This window comes from Somniosus microcephalus, chromosome 5 (genome assembly GCF_052327205.1).
Source record: "Somniosus microcephalus isolate GS21.2 chromosome 5, FLI_Smic_1.0, whole genome shotgun sequence".
NCBI lineage: Eukaryota > Metazoa > Chordata > Chondrichthyes > Squaliformes > Somniosidae > Somniosus > Somniosus microcephalus.
In genome coordinates, this window is record NC_140991.1 from 219,652,518 (window position 1) to 219,674,758 (window position 22,241).

General features: G+C 49.8%; 1 protein-coding gene across 5 annotated transcripts in view; it reads right to left on the bottom strand.

Annotated features, from left to right (window-relative positions):
- The window catches only part of adcy2b (adenylate cyclase 2b (brain)), a 779,528-nt gene that overhangs the window by 439,778 nt on the left and 317,509 nt on the right, over positions 1 to 22,241 (bottom strand). Inside the window, exon 1 of one of the 5 annotated variants that reach the window (XM_085988704.1) lies at positions 8,017 to 8,130. The exons of the other annotated variants lie outside the window; for them this stretch is intronic. The gene's annotated coding sequence lies outside the window, so the exon portion shown is untranslated. Of the gene's footprint in view, positions 1 to 8,016; positions 8,131 to 22,241 lie in introns of those variants that run through there. 5 annotated transcript variants of the gene reach the window in all.

Here is a 22,241-nt window from a genome sequence, read left to right on the forward strand (position 1 = left end):
TGCGCGCATCCTCGCTGGACGGATCCGGAGAGAACAGAGCCCCGTAATAGGCGCGGGCCTCCGCGCTGATTCCCTCCAGATCCGAGACCAGGGATCCGTCGTCAGCCAGCAGCCCCAAGAGCTGCTTACGGACCCGTCTTTTTTCCAGCGAGTAGAAGAAGGGGGAGCCGCGGTCCAGGTCCCGCAGGAACTGGATCCGCGACCTCACGTACGCGCCTCGGGACCCGACGAGCTGCAGGTCCTTCAGCGCGCCCTTCTTCTCTTCGTACACCTTCCGCAGGGCCGGGTCCTCGACGACTTGACCGAGACGGGACTCCAGGTCGAGCACCTCCTTCTCCAACCGCCCAACCCGGGCCTCCCGCCTCTTGGTCGACCCCTTCGCGTACTCCTGACAGAAGAGACGGATGTGAGCCTTGCCCACGTCCCACCATAGCCTCAAGGAGGGGAAGCCCCCCCGCTTCCTACTCCAGTCGGCCCAGAACCGATGAAACGAATCCTGGAACCGCGCGTCCTCCAGCAGCAGGTTGTAAAATGCCAGTACGCGGACCCCCCACGCGCGCAGCGGAACGAGCTCCGCCCACACCAGGTGGTGGTCCGTGCACGGCACCAGCCGCATGGAAGTTGCCGGAACGCAGGAGACGTACGCCCAGGAAATATAAAGGCGGTCGATTCTGGACCATCCTCCTCCAGACCTCACGCTAGTGAAGGCGCTGGAGTCGGGGTGGAGATGTCGCCAGACGTCCACCAAGTCGAAGGACCCGACCAGGTCCCTCAACTTCTCCATCGCTGCCGGGCATCGCTGGGGGGCCGAACGGTCCCTTGCCTCGAAGGTGCAGTTAAAATCCCCCCCGAGGATGACGCACTCGCCCGCGTCGATGGAGCCCAGAAGAGCGGACACTTCTTCAAAGAAGCGCACTTGCTGCGCACCGGCCTGAGGGGCATACACGTTCACTAGATGGAGCGGCACGCCCCCCAGGCGAACAGTGACCTGGAGCAAGCGGCCCGGCACGTGCTCCTTGACCCCCAAGATCTCCGGCTGAAAATGCGGGGCCAGCAAGATAGCCACCCCACTGGAAACGCTGGAGAGGTGACTCATGCTGACCCCTCCTTGCCACTCCAGGAGCCACGTGGCCTCGTCTCCCGGAACAGTGTGGGTTTCTTGCAGGAAGCACACCGATTACTTCCCGTCCCGAAGGACCGAAAGGTTATTAAATCTGCGGTGAGCCTCTCTGCTGCCGTTGATGTTGAGGCTGGCTATGGTTATCTTCATATCAGAAGCATAGTGCAACATCTACCTACACCTAACGGGGGGAGAGAGCGCAGCTGCTAGTTGACCGCCACTCCCTCAGCAGCCCAGTGAGGAACGACCTGAGCCGACGCAGCTCGAGCGGGCTCACGTCCGCGTCCATGGTCTTGACGGTGGCGCGGACCGACCCGATGAGCAGCGCCAGCTCCGACCACCTGGCGAGGGCCAGCCGGGTCTTGTTTTGACGACCCTGGCACACGGCCACAAAATCCCGGAGTTCCCTGACGGGAATGAGGGGAGACTCGGCGAGCGGCATGAGGTCATCCATCGCCTCGTCAGTGATGGAATCCAACTCGTCCTCCGCGCCCATCACTGAGTCCCCATCCTCCTCCGGGGGGTCACCACCAGCAGCCGACCCATCCGTCGCGCAGTGCGCAGCGAACGGCTCGGCCGCATCGGCCGGCCCCGCCTCTGCCCGGATCCCACCCCCAGGATCGGTGGCAGAGGAATCCTCCCTGGGCTCCTCCGGGGGCGCCGGGCCAGAAGACGGCGGCGGTTCGGAGTCCCCCTCCGCCCCAGACACCAGAACGCCCGGAGAAATCGGGGAGAAAACAAATTGAAATTCCTCCAGGACGTCCGGCGCCAGAGGCACAGTCAGGGGGCCTTCCTCCTCCTCGCCACCAGTCTCCGACCCAGCGGATGGGGTGTCCTGGACTAAAATTTCAGCCAGGTCGAGCAGCCCCTGGGAAATGTCCGGGTCGCATTGGGAGAGCTCAGTTTCTTCCAGCTCGCCCGACCCAGACCCCAGGCCGCCCGACCCGGCGAGAGGTAATGGGACAGATAAAATATCGATTTCTGCAGCGGGTTGTTCCGCGACCTCCCCACGGGCAAGGTCTCGTCCCCATCCCCGGGAGGCACGTGCTGGACAGACACATCTGCCTCAGCCTCCCGAGGGACAGGCGACCCCTGCCGATCGCTGGTGATGGTGACAGCGGGGGGGCGGGCACCGTACCCGCGGTGGGCGACGACTCCCCCTGCGCGGAGGGACCTTCCTCCTCCCGGTCCTCCTCCTCTTCCAGGGGGTCGCGCCTTCTTTTTAACGCGGAGGGAGCGAGGGAGACCTCCATGTCTGCAGGGGCCCCCTCCTCTGCTCCCTCCGGCAGAGCAGGTTTGTCGGGTCCCTCGGGCCCGAGCCCGGCCGCAGGTATCGGCGTTTCCGCCTCGGCGGTCACGACCACAGGCTCGGGCACGAGGTCCCTCCCACCCTCGTCTGCCCCGACTGACTCCGCGATGAGCGCGGGTGTCAGGGGCTCCAGGTTCAAGGGCTCGGCCTCCCCGGGGGGACCCACCCTAAGGTGTTTGGCTTTCCCCCGCACCTTCCTTCCGCCCGGATGCACTCCCTCCCCCCCGCTGGAGGCCTTGATGGCATCGGCCTCCGACTACGACCGCGCATCGGTTGCTTGGGGGGCGCGGCCAGACTTGGGGAGAGGAGCAGCGGCGGCGCCCACCTTGGCCGCACCAGACGATCCGGCGGCCTTGGAGGCGGGGCAGTTTTTCCGGATGTGCCCCACCTCCTTGCAGGCGTGGCACTGCACACCGTCCACCGTCCAAAAGGCGGTCCCCTCATGGAGGACGACAAATGCCCCGTCGGTGTCCTCCTCCTGCGCCAGCTGAATAAAGACCTGGTGCCGGAAGGAGAAGACGTGCCGAAGGCTGGCTTCCCGGCAGCCGAGCGGGATAGGTGCGATCCCCGACCTCACCTCCCCAAGTTGGCGCAAGTGGGGGAGGAGGAGCTCACCAGGAATATAGGGCGGGACGTTGGAAATAACGATCCTCCACGCGGTGGCCTCAAGAGGATCCACCGGCAGGAAGGTCCCGCCCACGGTGAGCCCCTTGGTGACGGCCAGGGACACCACCCGCTCCGACCCCAGGAAGAACACAGCCTTCCCGTACATTTTTGAGGCGGCGAGGATGGCTGAAGGGCCGACAACCCCAGCCATGGCCTTTACGCACGCCTCAATTGTCATTGTGGGGTGGGTGTAGCTCTTCACCCCAAGCTTTTTAGTTATTAAGGAGAAAGGTGATGGGGCGGCAGAGCAGCGGGAGCAGCCGTGGCTGTGGCTGCTACCGCCGCATATGACCTAGCCGGCACCGCCACCGGTGAAGAAGTAGACGCCATTATGGGGTGGTTTTTATAAACCCAAGTCACAGGCCTTGAGATGTTGAAGATGGCCTCCGTTTTTTTTTTTTTTAAGTCCTCCCTTGAGCAGAGGGAGCTGTTAAATTAAAGGCCCACCTCTCCCCTTATTGATTAGAATTGGGAGAGGGGCCTTCTCCCCTCTACTCAAGTGGCAATTAATTAAAAGTTGGAAAAGAGGTGCCTCTTGAGAGAGACAAAGAGAGAGACAAAGAGAGAGGGGGGGTGGGAAGGAGGGAGGCCGCAAAGGCAGGGGCGCCACTCAGGATGGTAGGTGGGTGGGTGTCGGCAGGGGTGCACTCCCCGATGGAAAAAATAAAGTCTCTGAAAGGTGTTCTTCTGGCAGGGGGAGATGTCTTCACCTGGGAAAGCTAGAGAATGCCCAGGCTCAGCCCTACACCAGGTCTTAACGATGTATTAATGATTTAAAGGCTTCACCTAGGCAGCTCCAGCTGTCCCAGGCCAGGCAATAGAAGGGGTGCTTATTAGTGGTGTGTGTGGCCTAGTATTCTACAAGAGCCACACACACACACACACACACACACAGACAGACACAGACACCCCTTGGTGTTCCGGCCGGTCTTCTTTCCTCCCCCCACCTACAATACAAAATCTTTTGGGGAATGCACCAAATGACACCCACCTGCAGATGTTCAGCAGAAGAAGTTGCTCCTTCCCTCCTTCCAAGCAGTTGGTGTCGATGCTGTTTCTCTCCCCTCTCTCCCTCTCCTGAAATGGAGGCCAATTTGGGGAGGCAGTGGTGGAAAGGCCTCTCCTCTTGTAGATGTTGGCTTCTTTTCTTTTCTTTTCTTTTCTTTTCCTCTCCTCTCCTCTCCTCTCCTCTCCTCTCCTCTCCTCTCCTCTCCTCTCCTCTCCTCTCCTCTCCTCTCCTCTCTCCAGGCACCTCAGTAGTAGATGTTGCTGGTAGGTGGTAGTGGTGGTCTGGGGTCTCTCCTTCTCCTCCACTCCCTGGTCAAGGAGACCACCACTTTCCACTCTCCTTCTGGTCAACCAGCAGCACAGAGAGCAAGGCAGAGAATGAGTAAAGCTGAGAGGTTTGTCCTTGTCTTGTCTTTGTGCCTCTGGCCTCATCTGTGTGTTGTTAAAGTATTTGTCTCCTGTCTCATTTGAATAATTATGTCATGTGACCACTCTGGCCTATATTTAAGCTTCCTGTTTCCTGTCCTCTTTGCTCAGTCCTGGGTTTGCCTGCAGGTAGCAGCTCTCTCGAGTCTCTCTGTTTTCGAGTTTCAAGGAATCTCCTTTCGAGTGTTACCCTGTTTCTATGTTCTCGAGTCTCAAGGAAGCATCTTTGGAGTTCTACCCGGTCTCGAGTCCTTGGATAGGTTTCCTGCACTTGGGTCCACTACCGAAACCCTAGCAAAACGGCCCCGTGAATGCACGGCCCCATGACAGTCCCGGGTCATCGGGAAAGAGATGTACTGGCGTCTCCTTTTATACAGGGCATTTGTCACCTCCCGGATACAACAATGGACAGCGAACTGGGAGATATTTGCAATATCCCCAGTAGAAGCTTCAAAGGAGCCACTGTCACCTTCACTGCCACCGACAGAGACGTTCTGGTCCTCAGTTGAGGTTACAGATCTGGTTGCAGCAGGTGGCAGAGCTCAGTGACTACCTCCTTGCTGAAGTGCAGCCTGCTGAGACACTGCTCCTCAGACAAATGAATGTAGGAGAATTGCTCCCGGAATACCCTGGGAGGGTTAGGTCTCCTGTGCAGAGGCCTGTTGGCCCTCCTCCCTCTGGCCACGTTTGCCACAATCTCTCTGCGTCTCTGCTGCCTCCGATTCTGCAGGTGCAGGATGACGCCCCGAGTCAGTGCAGCCCCCATAGTATCTTCTAAATCGCTGGAATGAAGGTAAAGTAAAAATTAACCTCCAAAGTGCTGCTCAGGACTCAAAACTCCTTCGCACAGCGTTGAATCTCTCCAGGCGTCTCTCTCTCTCTCTCAGCATGCGTGGTACAAAAATGTTGCCGACAAGAAAAGGCAGGAAGCGGCCACCATTAAATAGCATTCCTCCAGCCCCTTCCCGACTGCAAAACATTCCCCTCTACCTGTCGTTCCTAGTGGCAGTCGGAAAGGCAGGGGGTGCGACTCAATGTCAGGTACGGGGCATTGCACGCTCGACTAACATCACAATCTGCAGGTGCAGGAGATCGTGGCAGTAGTGTTTAGCGCTGCCGCAAAACGTCTGGTCAATTTCATGAGCGGCGCTAAACTCACCATGCTCGGGCGCTAAGTTCCTAGCACCCCATTACCGTCCGCCGGAGGCGCTAACGGGACGCGATAACCAACCCAATTATTCCCCCTTTGACTCTATGGCTCTTTTCTTGAATAGCAGGGTTACGTTTTCTACCTTCCAATCCAATCCAGAGTTCAATATATCCGATTTGCTGCATTTCTGACTTTCCAATTATTGGGGGAGATTTTGAAGCCTCTTGCCTGATGGAAACGTAGTGGTAGCACACCAAAAATGACAAGATATGACTTAAAACCCCGTTCCCCACCAGAGGTGTTGCTGACGCTACCTTCTGAAGGACCTACCTATGACTGGGCAGCTGGAGTGCCTGTCTGAGTCGGGCGGTAGACCCTTTTAATATGCAAATTAGGGTCCTATTATGTACATAGCGACAATTGCTATTTTAGGACTCAATTGGGAGGGGCGTTCGTCATGCACGATCCACACAGTATCCCTTAGAATCATAGAAGTTTACGGCACAGAAGGAGGCCATCCGGCCCATCATGTCTGTGCTGGCTAAAAAAGTTATCCAGCCCAATCCCACTTTCCAGCTCTTGGTCCATAGCCTCTTAGGTTATGCCATTTCAAGTGCACGTCCAAGTAATGTGATGGGTATTTCTGCCTCTACCACCCTTTCAGGTAGTGAGTTCCAGACCCTCACCACCCTCTGGGTGAAAAAGGTTCTCCTCAACTCCCCTCTAATCCTTCTACCAATTACTTTAAAACTATGCCCCCTGGTTATTTTTTTATTATTATTCATTGATGGGATGTGGGCGTCGCTGGCTGGCTAGGCCTGCATTTAGTGCCCATCCCTAATTGCCCTTGAGAAGATGGTGGTGAGCCGCCTTCTTGAACCGCTGCAGTCCATATGGTGTAGGTACACCCACAATGCTGTTAGGAAGGGAGTTCCAGGATTTTGGCCCAGCGACAGTGAAGGAACGGCGATACAGGTCCAAGTCAGGATGCTGTGTGGCTTGGAGGGGAACTTGTAGGTGGTGATGTTCCCATGCGTCTGCTGCCCTTGTCCTCTCTGCTGAGGGAAATAGGTCCTTCCTAGCCACTCTATCTCGGCCCCTCATAATTTTATACACCTCAATTAAACCTCCCCTCAGCCTCCTCTGCTCCAAAGAAAACAACTCCTGCCTTGCCTGGATGGGGTGCCAATCAAGTGGACTGCTTTTGTCTGGCTGGTGTTGAGCTTCTTGAGTATTGTTAAAGCTGCAGTCATCCAGGCAAGCGGAGGGTATTCCATCACACTCCTGACTTGTGCCTTGTAGATGGTGGAAAAACTTTGAGGAGTCAGAAGGTGAGTCACTTGCCACAGAATACCCAGCCTCTGACCTGCTCTTGTAGCCACAGTATTTTTGTGGCTAGTTCATTAAGTTACTGATTAATGGTGATGCCCCTGGATGTTGATGGTGGGGGATTTGATGATGGTAATGCTGTTGAATGTCAAGGGGAGGTGGTTAGACTTGCTCTTGTTGGAGATGGTCATTGCTGGGCAATAGTGTGGCATGAATGTTACTTGCCACTTATGAGCCCAAGCCTGAATGTTGTCCAGGTCTTCCTATATGGGAGCACAAACTGCTTCATTACCTGAGGAGTTGCAAATGGAACTGAACACTGTGCAATCATCAGCGGACATCCTCACTTCTGACCTTATGATTGAGGGAAGGTCACTGATGAAGCAGCTGAAGATGGTTGGGCCTAAGACACTGTCCTGAGGAACTCCTGCAGCGATGTTCTGGGGCTGAGAAGATTGGCCTCCAACAACCACAACCATCTTCCTTTGAGCTAGATATGACTCCAGCCAGTGGAGAGTTTTACCCCGATTCCCATTGATGGACACTATGTGCATTGCTGTTACAGACAGTTTAATTCATTTTTAATAGCAGTTCCTCTCACTTTATTTTTAAACATCTTTTTACACTCCTGTTCTCCTGTGGATAATCTACTCTATTAAAGATAATAAATTGAGAGGTCCAGAATCTCCAATCCATACTTCTATAAATGAACCCTAACTGTGTCTTGACTAGAGAATGATGCATAGTCGCAAAGACTAAAGACAGGAGAAAACAACTTACAAATTCATTCCAAAACAAACTATGCAATTCTGAAAATATCATCGCCCAGAAATTTGGGTCTCCACGGGTGAGTATGCACGGGGTACTCACCCGTAATCCCAATGGAAGTGCCGGTTTCCTGCATGCACTGTGCATGCGCGGGAAACCGGCACTTCCGTTCCCCTGAAAGAAGGGGTTCAGAAGCCGAACGCAAGCGCAGGAGAGGCTGCGCGTGCGCATCGAACTTACGTTTTTTTTGCAGGTTTTCCCGGGAGGGCATGTCTCCAGAAGTTAGACATGTAAAAAGCAGCCAGCATTAAGTGTTGGTCATTCTGTATGAAATGAGAGAGATCTGAAAAAACAAAGCTAAAAAATGACAGTTTTTTATGCCTATCATGTATGTAAAAATCTTCATTGGTATTGGCATCTATAAAACCACTGTACTGGGAGCTGAGTCTTTGATAGTATACCTCTAGGTGACTTAATCTTCTACTTGTAATTCTGAAATTACTTAGGCGATAATCTTCTGAGCTCACACTACCAACGGCAAGCCTCACCTGCCGACTGTACATATCATAAAATCATGGTGTGCTGCTCACAATTTTCTATATCTTTTAAAACTTAAATTTTCTTGGAGTACTCAAAAGATTAAGCAAGAATTTCACAAAATAAAAACCAGTTGTCTTAATTTTACAGTTAGGTTTCATACTGTGAGTTTAGTTCCTTACAGTCCTCTACCCCTGTCTTTAATGAGCTTTACAAAGCAACTGCCTCCTACTCCCACTCCCATTTCTTTAAGGTCACATTTATTTCCAACACCAGATTGCTGATTGGTCACCTTGGAGGACTAGACCTGATTTCTGATTGGTCCCCTTGGAGGACAAGACACACCCAGCGGTTTATCTGGAATGTGTAATTAAATCGTGCCTGCCTAAGTAATCAATTACTTTGCAAAGTGTAATTCGAGCTATTCTGACTGCCAGTTTCCAGACAGAACAGAGCTCACGTAGAACAGACAGGGCTCACCCTTGCGGGTTAGGACCTTCTCCACCACCCCCCCCGAAACAAGTTCCTGCCCCCCCCAAGTTCCTAACCTTCCTCCCACCCTCCGAGTTTCTGACCTTTTCCATCCCCAGCAAGTTCCTGACCCTGAACCTTCCCTCCCAAGTTTCTGACCTTCTCCCCCTGCCCAATTGCCTGACTTCCCCCACCACCGAGTTCCTGACCTCCCCCTGTCCAAGTTTCTGACCTCCTCCCCCCCAAGAGTTCCTGACTTTCTCTCGCCCCCCCGAATTGCTGACCTCCTCTCCCCTCCCCTCCTCTCTTCCCCCTTCAATCCTCTCTCCCTTCATTCCTTTCCCCCTCCACTTTCTCCCCCTCTCCCTCTCTCACCCTCTGTCTCTCTCTCCTCCTCTCTCCCCTCCTCTCACACCTCCTCTCTTCCCCCTCCTCTCTCACCCTCTCTTTCTCCCCTCCTCCCTCTCTCTCTCTCCCCCTACCGATTCCCTCTCTCTCTTCCCACATTCGATTGCCTCTCTCGCTCCCCTTTCCATCCTCTCTCTTCTCCCCCCCCCCCGCCCCCCGGCCACCAACGGATCCAATGACCTTCTCCTTACGGAGCCAAGGAAAGTGTAGCCTACGGTGCAGGCCGCAACTGTTGGGTACTGTGCATGCACGGCTGCGGGATACCGTGCGCATGCACAGTAGGCCGCAAAGATGTTCGTGCAGATAATCACTCCGTTTCTTTAAGTACTCTTGAATTAGAGAAATATACAACAGGAATTACACTTGGATGCACCCATCTAGAGCTGGGGGCAAAATTTCCGATTTCCTGCTGTAACTTCAGCAGAAGACTGCGAGAAACCCCGAAGAAACAGTATAAACATCCATTTACCCTGTTTCCCCGGGGTCATCGACGATCTTCTGCCAAAGTTATGGTGGAGATCGGGAAACTCCCGTGGAAATTATTGGCGCTGGTATTTTATGCAGCTCCAAGCTATTCAGTGTTCTAATTACCATTTAATTTCTGTGTTTTTTGGTGTGGAGGACAAATTCTTGGAATACATGCGAGATGGTTTCCTGGATCAGTATGTGGAGGAACCAACCAGGGAACAGGCTATTCTGGATCTGGTACTGTGTAATGAGAAAGGGCTAATCAATAATCTTGTGGTAAAGGGCCTTTAGGGACAAGACCCTAATATGATTGAATTTTACATTAAGTTTGAGAGTGATGTAGTCCAATTTGAAACTAAGGTCGTCAATCTAAACAGAGGAAACTACAAGTGTATGAGGGACATGGTAGATTGGGAGACTACACTAAAAGGTATGAAGGTGGACATACAATGGCTAATATTCAAGGAAATAATACATAATTTGCAACAAACATATATTCCTCTAGGGCATAAAAACCCAAAAGGAAAAGGTGATCCAACCATGGCTAACAAAATAAATTAAAGCTAGTATTAAGTCAAAGGAGGAAGCTTATAAAGTTGCCAGAAAAAGTGGTCAGCCTGAGGATTGGGATCTTTTTAGAAATCAGCAAAGGGGGACCAAGAAATTGATAAAGAAAGGGAAAATGGAATATGAGCACAAACTAGCGAAAAATATAAAAACGGATTGTAAAAGCTTCTATAGGTATGTGAAAACGAAAAGACTGGTGAAGGTAAATGTAAGTCCTTTACAGTCAGAGGCGGGAGAATTTATAATGGGGAATAAGAAAATGGCAGAGAAATTAAATAAATACTTTGTTTCTGTCTTCACGGAGGAAGACACAAAAAACCTCCCAGAAATACGAGAAAACCAAGGTTGTGACAGGAATGAGGAACTTAAAGAAATTATTATTAGTAAAAAAACAGTACTAGCAAAATTAATGGGACTAAAAGTCGATAAATCCCAAGGACCGAATAACCTATGTCCTAGGGTTTTGAAAGAGGTGGCCATTGGGATAGTGGACACATTAGTTGTCATCTTCCAAAATTCTATAGATTCTGGAACGGTTCCTGCAGATTGGAGGATAGCAAATGTAACCCCGCTATTTAAGAAAGGAGGGAGAGAGAAAACGGGGAACTATAGACCTGTTAGCCTCACATCATTAGTTGGGAAAATGCTGGAATTTATCATAAAGGATGCAATAACTGGGCACTGAGAAACTAATAGTAAGATTGGGCAGAGTCAACATGGATTTATGAAAGGGAAATCCTGTTTGACAAACCTATTGGAGTTCTTTGAGGATGCAACTAGTGGAGTAGACAAAGGGGAACCGGTAGATGTGGTGTATCTGGATTTTCAGAAGGCCTTCGATAAGGTCCCACACAAGAGGTTGGTGAACAAAATTAGGGCACATGGAATTGGGGGTAATATACTAGCATGGATTGAGAATGGGTTAACAGACAGAAAACAAAGAGTAGGGATAAACGGGTCTTTTTCAGGGTGGCAGGCTGTGACTAGTGGGGTACCGCAAGGATCGGTGCTTGGGCCCCAGCTATTCACAATCTACATCAATGATTTGGATGAGGGGACTAAATGTAACATTTCCAAATTTGCTGATGATACAAAGCTAGGTGGCAGTGTCAGTTGCGAAGTGGATGTGAAGAGGCTTCAAGGGGATCTCTGCAGGCTCACTGAGTGGGGGAGAACATGGCAGATGGAATATAATGTGGATAAATGTGAACCTATCCACTTTGGTAGAAAAAAAAGGCAGAGTATTTCCTAAATGGTGAAAGATTGGGGAATGCAGATGTTCAAAGGGACCTGGGTGTCCCTGTACACGAGTCACTGAAAGTGAATGTGCAGGTGCAGCAAGCTATTAGGAAGGCAAATGGTATGTTGGCCTTCATTACAAGAGGATTTGAGTACAGGAGTAAAGAAGTCTTACTCCAACTATATAGGGCCTTGGTGAGACCACACCTGGAGTACTGTGTACAATTTTGGTCTCCTTACCTAAGGAAGGATATACTTGCCATAGAGGGAGTGCAACGAAGGTTCACAAGATTGATTCCTGGGATGGCAGGACTGTCGTATGAGAAGAGATTGAGTAAACTAGGCCTGTATTCTCTTGAATTCAGAGGAATGAGAGGGGATCTCATTGAAGCATACAAAATTATTACAGGGCTTGATAGGGTGGATGCTGGGAGAATGTTTCCCTTGGCTGGGGAGTCTAGAACCAGGGGCCACAGCCTCAGGATAAAGGGTAGGCCATTCAGGACTGAGATGAGAAGAAATTTCTTCACACAGAGGGTGATGAATATTTGGAACTCTCTACCCCAGAGGGCTGTGGAGGCTCAGTCATTGGGTATATTCAAAACAGAAGTCGATAGATTTCTGACAAGTAAGGGATATGGCGATGGGGCCGGTGAATGAAGTTGAGGCAGAAGATCAGCCATGGCGGAGCAGGCTTGAAGGGTCGAATGGCCTACTCCTGCTCCTATTTCTTATGTTCTTATGTTCTTAATACAATCACACACAAACATATAGGAGACTACTTCAAATACAAGAGTTAACTGTAGCCTTCAGAAATCTGGGCAGTTTCCATCCATGTTGTTCGTAACTAAACAAATGCTCTACTACTTGAGGAGAGCAATGATATTTCACTCTATTCTTTCACACCAATTCTTTACATGTGTATATACATTTTCAACATGACGCTGCCCCATTGCCCATACCTCTGTATTTTCTAAAGTTACAGAAGCTGCTGTTAATCTTCAAATTACCCATCACCTTCAAAGTTCAATCTTAATCTATAATCACTGGTATGATTTTCAAATTGCCCTACTATACTGTAACTGATGATTATCCTTTTTCTTTTTTGCAATTAATTCAGTGATCTCAAGGCTCTGTTTTCATTTCAGCTTTGTTCCTTCTGTCCTGGTGCAAACTTCTGTCTTCTTGTGATACACTAAACCTTATCCTAAGGAACACAGTTTACTCAGAATTTTAATGTAATGGTTTGAACTGTATAAAACACAGAAAAAAGTGTTTTTTTAATGCTGGTCGATCCACTGTTCATGCATCACAGTTGTTATTGGTACATTTTCAGTCTGGTGTGACAATACATTCTGGGCATTAACATTCTACAGGCACGAGGTAAAAACTAAGGCCTAGAAATTGGGTTGTGGGCTCGCCAGGGCTGTAGCGCCAGAAATTTTGCGCCAGCGCCCGACGAAAATTCGGTTGCGCCGGCCCCAGAGGGCGGCGGGCGCTAAAGGAGGGTTTTAGCGCCTGAAAACGGGCGTTGAATTGGGTTTCCCGGCGCTAATCCCCCGCTGCGGCACCCGATGCGGTGCGGCAGGCTGGGGAACTGCAGGCCTCCTCCTTCTGTTAAGGAGGAGCTGCCTGCAGCCGACAACTGTCCGGCGGATTCCCCCGACATCTGAGCCCGGCACCTCGGGGAAGTGCCGGGCTCGCAGCACACACTCATCAGGGCCGCGGGGGGGTTGATGCAGGAGTCCGGGAAGGGAGGTGCGGGCAGGCGGCCGCCGGGAACGCGGCCGGCCGCCGCTCCACCTTTATGCGCCGGCGCAAAGGCGTGTAAGAACACTTTTCACATTCGTTAGTTGCGCCTGCCACGGGCGAGGCGGGCGCAACTGAATTTGGGCTTGGGGCCGGGTTACCACGGCAACCGGGACGCTGCGCACACCGATGACGTCATCGGTGCCGGCGCAGCGCTACCGGCTAACGCCGATGGTAAGGCCCAAGTCAATTTGCAAAACGGCTATAAGTCCGGCGCAAGGCCCTCTAGCGCCACTAATTGGGCGCTAAGCCCACTCAATTTCTAGGCCTAAAACTTTCATAATGCACTTATTTCCCACACACACTGAATTTGTCCACAGCAGCTGCAAATCTTCAGCAGCACATGGGCCCATGTGAAATTTGCACATGAGTCTCTTGACTCCAGACAAAAGTAGAGTTCTTCCTAGGAAATAATTTTGCAGGCATTTTGATCATTAAATAACTGATTTCCTGGGTAAATTTAGAATTGTGTTATTTTTTATATTTGTTTTATTAATATTCTTTCTAAATGTATATTGACTTGACCTAAAAAGTAAAATGGCACCAAAAAGAGTATGCAGAAATGATTTGAGAAATTTGATTCGATGGCTTTGCATATTGCTAGTTTGTGAATAATAGCTTTGAGAGATTTGATGGCTGGATTTTCTGTGGGTTTCTGGTTAATTGAGAGCGCTAATTCTTCAGTTGGTTACTGGTCCTTCACTTTTTTTTTGCTATTTTTGATTCATTCACATTTAGTGAATTGGATATTTGATTGTTAAGTGTTTAGTTGAGCCAACTATGATGCTTTTGTCCTATGAACATGTGACACTTTACAGTTGTTATGATCTGAGGTGTGACACATTTGGGGTGTGACACTTCTGAGCCCACCATTTTTATATATTTCCTTGGAAAAGTGCAACGTAATAGATCTGTACTAGATGCAAGACTTAATAGATGCACAAAATGCTTGTATGTGTCTCAGACATAGTAAACTAGAGAAAGATAATGAAGTTAATAAAAACTATATTACAATGGTTGTAATAGAGTCAGGGCGTGGGCCAATAATCACTTGTATGTTTTACTGAAGAGAAACACTGTGCGTTTGTGTGGGGGGAAAGAGTTTGAATTGTCAACTTTGATAAAATATTTGTGGCAGCCTGAGATTCCTGCAGCTAGGATCACAGAATTTTACACCACAGAAGGAGATCATTCGGCCCGTCAAGCTTGTGCCGGCTCTTTAAAAGAGCAGTCCAATTTAGTTCTACACCCCAGCTTTTGCCCCATAACCCTGCAAAGTAGTCTTCTTCAAGTACATGTCCAATTGCCTTTTAAAAATTCCTATGGAATCTGATTCTACCACCCTTTCAGGTAGTGCATTCCAGATCTTAACCCTCTGTGTGAAGAAATTTCTCCTCATTTGCCCTCTAGTTCTTTTGTCAATTATTTTAAATCTATGATCTCTGGTTACTAACCCACTTGCCAGAGAAAATAGTTTTTCCCTACTTGCTCTATCAAAACCCCTCATAATTTTGAATATCTCTATTAGGTCTCCCCTTAACCTTCTCTGATCTCAGGAGAACAATCCCAGCTTCTCCTATCTCTCCACATAACTGAAGTCCCTCATCCCTGGTATCATCCAGGTAAACCTCCCCTGTACCTTTTCCAGGGCCTTGACATCCTTCCTAAAGTGTGGTGCCCAGTAGCTGAGGCCTAATCAGAGTTGTTTAAAGGTTTAGATTACTTCCTTGTTTTTGTATTCAGTGCCACTATTTACAAAGCCGAGTATCTCATTTGCTTTCTTAACCACCTTATCAACTTGCCCTGCCACCTTTAAAGATTTGTGAATATGCAACCCTGTTCTGTTCTTGCGCCCACCTCAAAATAGTACCATTTAGTACCGTTCTGACGAAAGGTCATCGACCTGAAACGTTAACTCTGTTTCTCTCTTCACAGATGCTGCCTGACCTGCTGAGTTTCTCCAGCATTTTCTGTTTTTATTTCAGATTTCCAGCACCTGCATTATTTTCTTTTTGTACCATTTATATTATACTGCCTCTCCATGTTGATTCTCCCAAAGTGCATCACTTCTCACTTAATCGCGTTAAATTGCATCTGACACGTGTTTGCCCATTTCACCAGTCTGTCTATGTCCTCCTAAAGTCTGCTACTATCATGCTCACTATTTACTATGTTAGCAAGTTTTGTATTGTTCGTAAACTTCAAAATTGTAATACAGATCCCTGGGGGACACCACTGCATACTTCTCTCCAGTCAGAAATAAATCCGTTCACTGCTACTCTCTGCCTCCTATCCCTTAACCAATTACGTACCCAAGTTACCACCATCTCATTACTACCATGTGCTTTTATTTTTGGAGTAAGTCTGTTATGAGGTACTTTATCAAATGCCGATTGAAAGTCCATATATACAACATCTATTGCACTACCTTCATAAACCCTCTCTGTTACTTCATCAAAGAACTAGCTTTACTCAATTACGCAATAAAACAACTACTGGATATGTGGCCTCATAAAAAAATCTTTGAGAAGTAAAAGTTTTATTTGTTTGCCAGTTCTCTTGAAAAGCAACTCCTTGCTAAGGTACTTCCCAAGGTGCTGATAGGTCTCCTTGGGAAATGCCTGATCTGCATGCCTCAGCTATTCACTATATAAAATCATTGGGGACTAAATTTGATAAAGCCCGAAAACTGGCGCAGGGATAGCGATGCGCGATCTGCATGTGCCAGTTGAAAGTAATGCAGATAGCAAGCCAAATTCGTGCTGTCTGCTAATTAACATGATTGAAGTGCTGAGCCCAGTGCTGAACGCACTGCTGGTTGGCTCAGTGCGCAGCAGGGGGCCCAATTTTGTGGGAAGTGTGATCTCTATTTAAAGGTAGCCTGCACTTCTTAAAGGGGAGATGCTTTCTGAAAGAAGCACTTCATTTTTAGTGTAGCAAAGGAAAGGGGAATATACGCATGGCTCACCAGGGCAGAGTAGGGGAAATCGGTTCTCCGATGTAGCACTGAAGGTCTTAGTGCAGAGGTCGAAAGGAGGAGTCAGGTGCTCTACCTGCAGGAGGTCAGGAGGCCCTCCAGACTGACTGTAAGAAGGCAGTGGGAACTGATTGCTGAAGTGGTCAGTGCCACCAGTCTTTCCCCCAGGACCTGGATCCAATGCTGAAAGAAGTTTAATGACATCACATGAGTGGTCAAGTTCAGTGAATGCATCTTCAAATGTCATATCCCACCAACTGCACCACAAGCCTCACACACTGCTCAATGCACCGCACCCCATCACTTGCCTACCAACAATCTCTAGCAATCACCACTCATACCTCACAATCATAGCTTCACCTCACCCTCACACTTACCACTGTTGCAAGCCTCACACCCATATCTCACACGCTACACACAATGCTAGCTATTCAACCATAACTGGCACATCACCCAAACACATTGTATAACCGGCACCAGCAGCAGCTAACAGGCGGGGGGGCAGGCATGGCTGTAGAACCTGACCCAGATGGAGGAGACAGTGCTGGATATTATTGGAGGGGCCGTCACTGAGGCCATGGCAATCAGCAAGGCTGAAAGCATTGATGATGACAATATGCTCATACCTGATCCTCCTTCTCACATCTCACTTACAAACTGCTGATGGTATAAACATGCACATCTTGCTTTCCATCCCTCCCCTCATTACAACCTTACCGTTGTGCCTTTCTTCTTTCAGATACCTAAGAACTTCAACCAGCCCAGCCTGTGCAGGAAGAACAAGAGCAGGAGAGTGATAAAGAGACACCATCACTCACAAGCAACATCTCAGAAAATGGCACTGCACGTACTTTAGCGGGTAGTATAGAGGTGGGATCTGCAGGTGGTGAGTCACCAGGCACGAGTGGCCTACAGCCAGGGCAGGGGGAAAGGGTAGCGCGGGTGCCAGCTTCCCGGAGGGTGAGGTCGCACACGTGTTCTGTTGCAGAGGACTCAGATGGGGATTTCGATGGGGCGGCCTGCAGAAAAAGGGTGATGGGCATGCACACAGAAATCCTTGGTGCAGTGGCAGGCCTGCCAGAGAGCCTGTTGCCACCGTCAAGGAGCATGGAGGAGTCTGGCTCCAACCTTACACAGGGCTTTGCGCAGAGCTTGGAGGCCATGATTTCCAGGATGGAAGTGGTGGGCAACTCCATTCACGCATTCGTGGACCCAATCATAAAGCAGGGTCTGATGGGCAATGTTTTAGCTTCCATTGCAGCACAAGCGGAAGTGACCCAATGTCTGACTTGTAGCAGTTGGTGCAGCCTTCGTGGATTTTTAGATTTTAACCCTTATTAAAAACTGGACAGGCTGTTTTGGGGGGTGGGGGGAGCAGCGAAAACCCACTCAAGCTGGAGATGACTCATTCGTATGGAAACGAACTGTCCTGGGAACAATGGCCCGAGAGGACCACTCTCAAGTCTTGATTAACAAGGCTGACGACTCACTGTTCTAGTCAAGATGAACTCGTTAAGTTAATCGGCAGGAAGATTGAAAAGAGATCAAAAACCATTCAAACCATTCACGAGATCGAAAACCATTCTCCCGGCCATGTGTCCATTAATACCACAGACTGCGGTCTGTGTATTGGAGGGGTATAAAAGAGAGCAGTTTGGATAGCTCTCTTTCTCTCTCTCCTGCCCTCCACACAATGGAACATCAAGAGGAGCAGAGCCTTGCTGTTCCAACCGAGATGGACTCCGACTAAGGCTGGGATTCGCATGCCGCAAGGCCGGTACGGAACCAGGTAGCCGAGACGTACGGGAGAAAGCTGCAAGATCAAAAGGGGCAATCTAGGTGAGCATTGCCAAGCCTATACACCCACAAGGTCACTTAGCGTTGGAAGGGTCCTGTGATAGTTTAGTTCATGGGACGGTGTTTTTAGGCCATGGTAAGTCAGCACGGCAGGGGCTTGTTGGACAAGTCAGGGTTGTACTGTTTTAAACTGTACTGTTGTGTTCACACTGCTCGTACTGTATGCGAGTGGAGTGGTTTTTGTTAACCTTAATAAACACTGTACGGGTGAGCCCGAAAACACTGTCCGTGTTCAAATCTGTCCTCAGTAATCCCTATCATCCAGAACTTGTAGTAAGGGGGTTGCGTGCTCACTATGGGTGGGGTGAAACCACTTACAATAATTACCGATTGCGGCAGGGGCCATAGGAAATTGGCCACCGCAAAAACCGGTTACAGACTGCTGCAGTAGACGCTCAGACTCCAGTTATGCAGGCTCGGCTTGCTGCCACGCAAGCTCAGACTGCTGCCATCATGGTTGTGTTTCCAAGTGTGCAAAAGGGCTTGCAGGATCTCACAGCAGTCCAGCAATCTGTCCTCCAACAGATTACTAGGATCGCTGAGGTGCCGCCCTGTGGAAGTGGCAGTGGCTCCGTGAAAGATGAACCTGCTTTCCTCTCTCTGGATGACTGCATTCATATTTTCACCACTGCCACTCCGCCAGTGCCCTTGCTGTTGCCTGTCAGCCAGCCAGCCCAGACTGCTGCCGCCCATGCTGAGGTGGTGCAGTCTACAGCTGAGACTTCTAGGCCCAGAGCTGTTCGAGGTCGTCCTGCAGGGCCATCTGCAGTCTCGCCCACTGAAAGACAGCAGCCTTCCACCAGCCATGCTGCAGTCACTTGGACAACACTGCATAGGAGAACTATGATAGGCAAAGGCACACGAAAGACAGATACTAAGGTTATGCACAAGGGTGATTAGTTGACTTCGTTATGTAGTTTTGGAATTAATCATTTATAAATTATGTTTGGAATGTTTGCTTTGTGGTGGCTTTCATTTCAATATTGTGGCCAAGAGGACGCTGTGATGGTCTGTGACAGAGGGATGGTAAGGTAGGGAAGTGTTGAGCAACGGGGATCTGGGTTTCATTCAGCAGAACTGGAGTTGGACAATGCGCTCACAGACAGAACGGGAATTTGCAGGCTGCCTTCTCCCTTCCTCCTCATCTTCTTGAGGTGGTCGTGGAATCCGTGGTGGCAAGGGCAGTGCCCTCATGATGGCCATGTTGTGGAGGATGCAGCAGGCCATCATAAATTGGGACACCCGCTCCGGTGCGTACTGGAGAGCTCCTCCCGAGTGGTCAAGACAGCAGAACAGCTGTTTGAGCACCCCAATGGGCTGCACAATGACGTTCTTCGTGGCAGCATGGCTGTCATTATATGAGTGCTGGCCATGAGTGGTGGGATTATGGAGGGAAGTCATCAGCCAGGTGTAGAGCAAATAGCCCTTGTCACCTAGCAGCTACGCTTGGGTTTGACATGGTGGCTGGAAGATTGCTGGCACAGCGGACTGGTACAGGATGAAGGCCCCATGACTGCAGCCAGGATACCAGGCATTCACCAGCATGGTGTGCTGGGCATGGTCGCACACCAACTGCACATTAAGTAAGTAGAATCCTTTGCAGTTAAGGTACATCCCAGGATTGATATGCAGCAACTGCAAAGCCACATGTGTGCAGTTGATGGCACAGTTGATGCCGTTGAGGATGTAACTGGTAGAATAGATGAGGGAGAAATAGTGGATGTAGTGTATTTAGATTTTCAGAAGGCCTTTGATAAAGTCCCACATAAGAGGTTAGTGTGCAAAATTAAAGCACATGGGATTGGGGGTAATATACTGGCATGGATTGAAAATTGGTTAACAGACAGGAAACAGAGTAGGAATAAATGGGTCTTTTTGGGGTGGCAGGCGGTGACTAGTGGGGTACTGCAGGGATCAGTGCTTGGGCCCCAGCTATTCACAATATATATCAATGATTTGGATGAGGGAACCAAATGTAGTATTGCCAAGTTTGCTGACAACACGAAACTAGGTAGGATTGTGAGTTGTGAGGAGGATGCAAAGAGGCTTCAAGGCGATTTAGACAAGTTGAGTGAGTAGGCAAATACATGGCAGATGCAGAATTACGTGGATAAATGTGAAGTTATCCACTTCGGTAGGAAAAACAGAAAGGCAGAGTATTATTTAAATGGTGATAGATTGGGAAATGCTGATGTACAAAGGGACCTGGGTGTCCTTCTACACCAGTCACTGAAAGCATGCAGGTGCAGCAAGCAGTTAGGAAGGCAAATGGTATGTTGGCCTTCATTGCAAGAGGATTTGAGTACAGGAGCAAGGATGTCTTACCACAGTTGTACAGGGCCTTGGTGAGACCACACCTGGAGTAGTGTGTGCAGTTTTGGTCTCCTTACCGAAGAAAAAATATACTTGCCATAGAGGGAGTGCAGCGAAGGTTCACCAGACTGATTCCTGGGATGGCAGGACTGTCGTATGAGGAAAGATTGGGTCGACTAGGCCTGTATTCACTACAGTTTAGAAGAATGAGAGGGGATCTCATTGAAACGTATAAAATTCTGACAGGGGTAGACAGAATGGATACAGGGTGGATGTTTCCCCTGGCTGGGGTTTCTAGAATGAGGGGTCACAGTCTTAGGATACGGGGTAGGACATTTAGGACTGAGATGAGGAGAAATTTCTTCACTCAGAGGATAGTGAACATGTGGAATTCTCTACCACAGAAGGCTGTGGAGGCCAAGTCACTGAATATATTTAAGAAGGAGATAGATAGATTTCCAGACACAAAAGGCATCAAGGGGTATGGGGAGAGGGTGGGAATATGGTATTGATATAGAGGAACAGCCATGATCATATTGAATGGTGGAGCCAGCTTGAAGGGCCAAATGACCTACTCCTGCTCCTATTTTTCTATGTTTCTATGCCCTGCACCATGGGGAAGCCTAATATTCTGGCAAAGCCACGTGTGTGCTCCTCCTGCTTCTCTCTGTTCAGAGAGAAGACAATGAAGTCCCTTCTTCTGGAGTACAGAGCATCTGTGATCTCCCGGATGCAGCGATGGACGGCGAACTGCGAGATGTTTGCTATGTTGCCTGTTCCAGTCTGGAAATATCCGCTGTCGAAAAAATTCAGGGCTATGGTCAGCTTGAGGGCCACTGGCAGCACCGTCGCCGTCCTGCTCTGAGGCTGCAAGTCTGGTTCCAAGAGGTAGCAGAGTTCTGTTACCACCTCCTTGGTGAAGCGGAGCCACCAAACACTCTGCCCCAGGCTTAGGTGCAGTTAGGAGAAGTGCTCCCTGAAGACCCTAGTTGGGTAAGGCCTCATTCTGAGTGCCCTACTGCCCCATCTACCTCTGCGGGCAGCTTGTCTTCTTTGCTGTCTCTTCTCCATCTCCCTGTCATGCTGCAGCATGAGGGGGATTGCAACTAGAGCCCCCATGACTGGGAGCAAGTGGTGTACTCAGATACCTTCCAGAAGCAGCCAACGCCGTCCCAACATCAAGCAGCATTCCCTGCACACTTTACCAACTTTATAAATGTCTTCCAGCAACCCAGTATTCACACAAACTCTGCAACAGCCAGTGTAAGAGAAATAACAACTTACCTCTAAGTTGGATGTATCCCTTCAAATAGCGTTGGTGGAGGGTCCAAGGTGCAGCTGAACGCACATTCAGCAACGTGTGTTTAGGAGAGGGCGCTGAATGGAGCGGCAACATCCCAAATGGTAGGTCATGTGTCAAATCAGCATTACACGCTGAATGACATCACGATCTGCCTACTCTGCACACTGCCGTGCACACACATCCCACCCTGTGCTATCGCCCATACCAAGATGGTGAACAGTGTGGGCTGTGACGGATGTGGGTGGAATCGAGGTAGACACCATGGACTCGATTTTAATGCAGCTGACAGGCGGGCTTTTAGGTGTGCGGGGGGTTAAAATAGCAAAACCTGGGGGTCGGGACCACCCCCGCCTGGTTCCCGCCACCACGCCATTTTAACCTAGGTGTGTCTGATTGACCCGAATCAGTCCCGCCTGCAAGGGGACTGGTCTTTAGGGCCCTTGAACAGCACTGATTGGCCTTCATAATCCCATTTTAACAGGCCCTTGCCTGTTTAACCCTTTTCCCACATAAAAC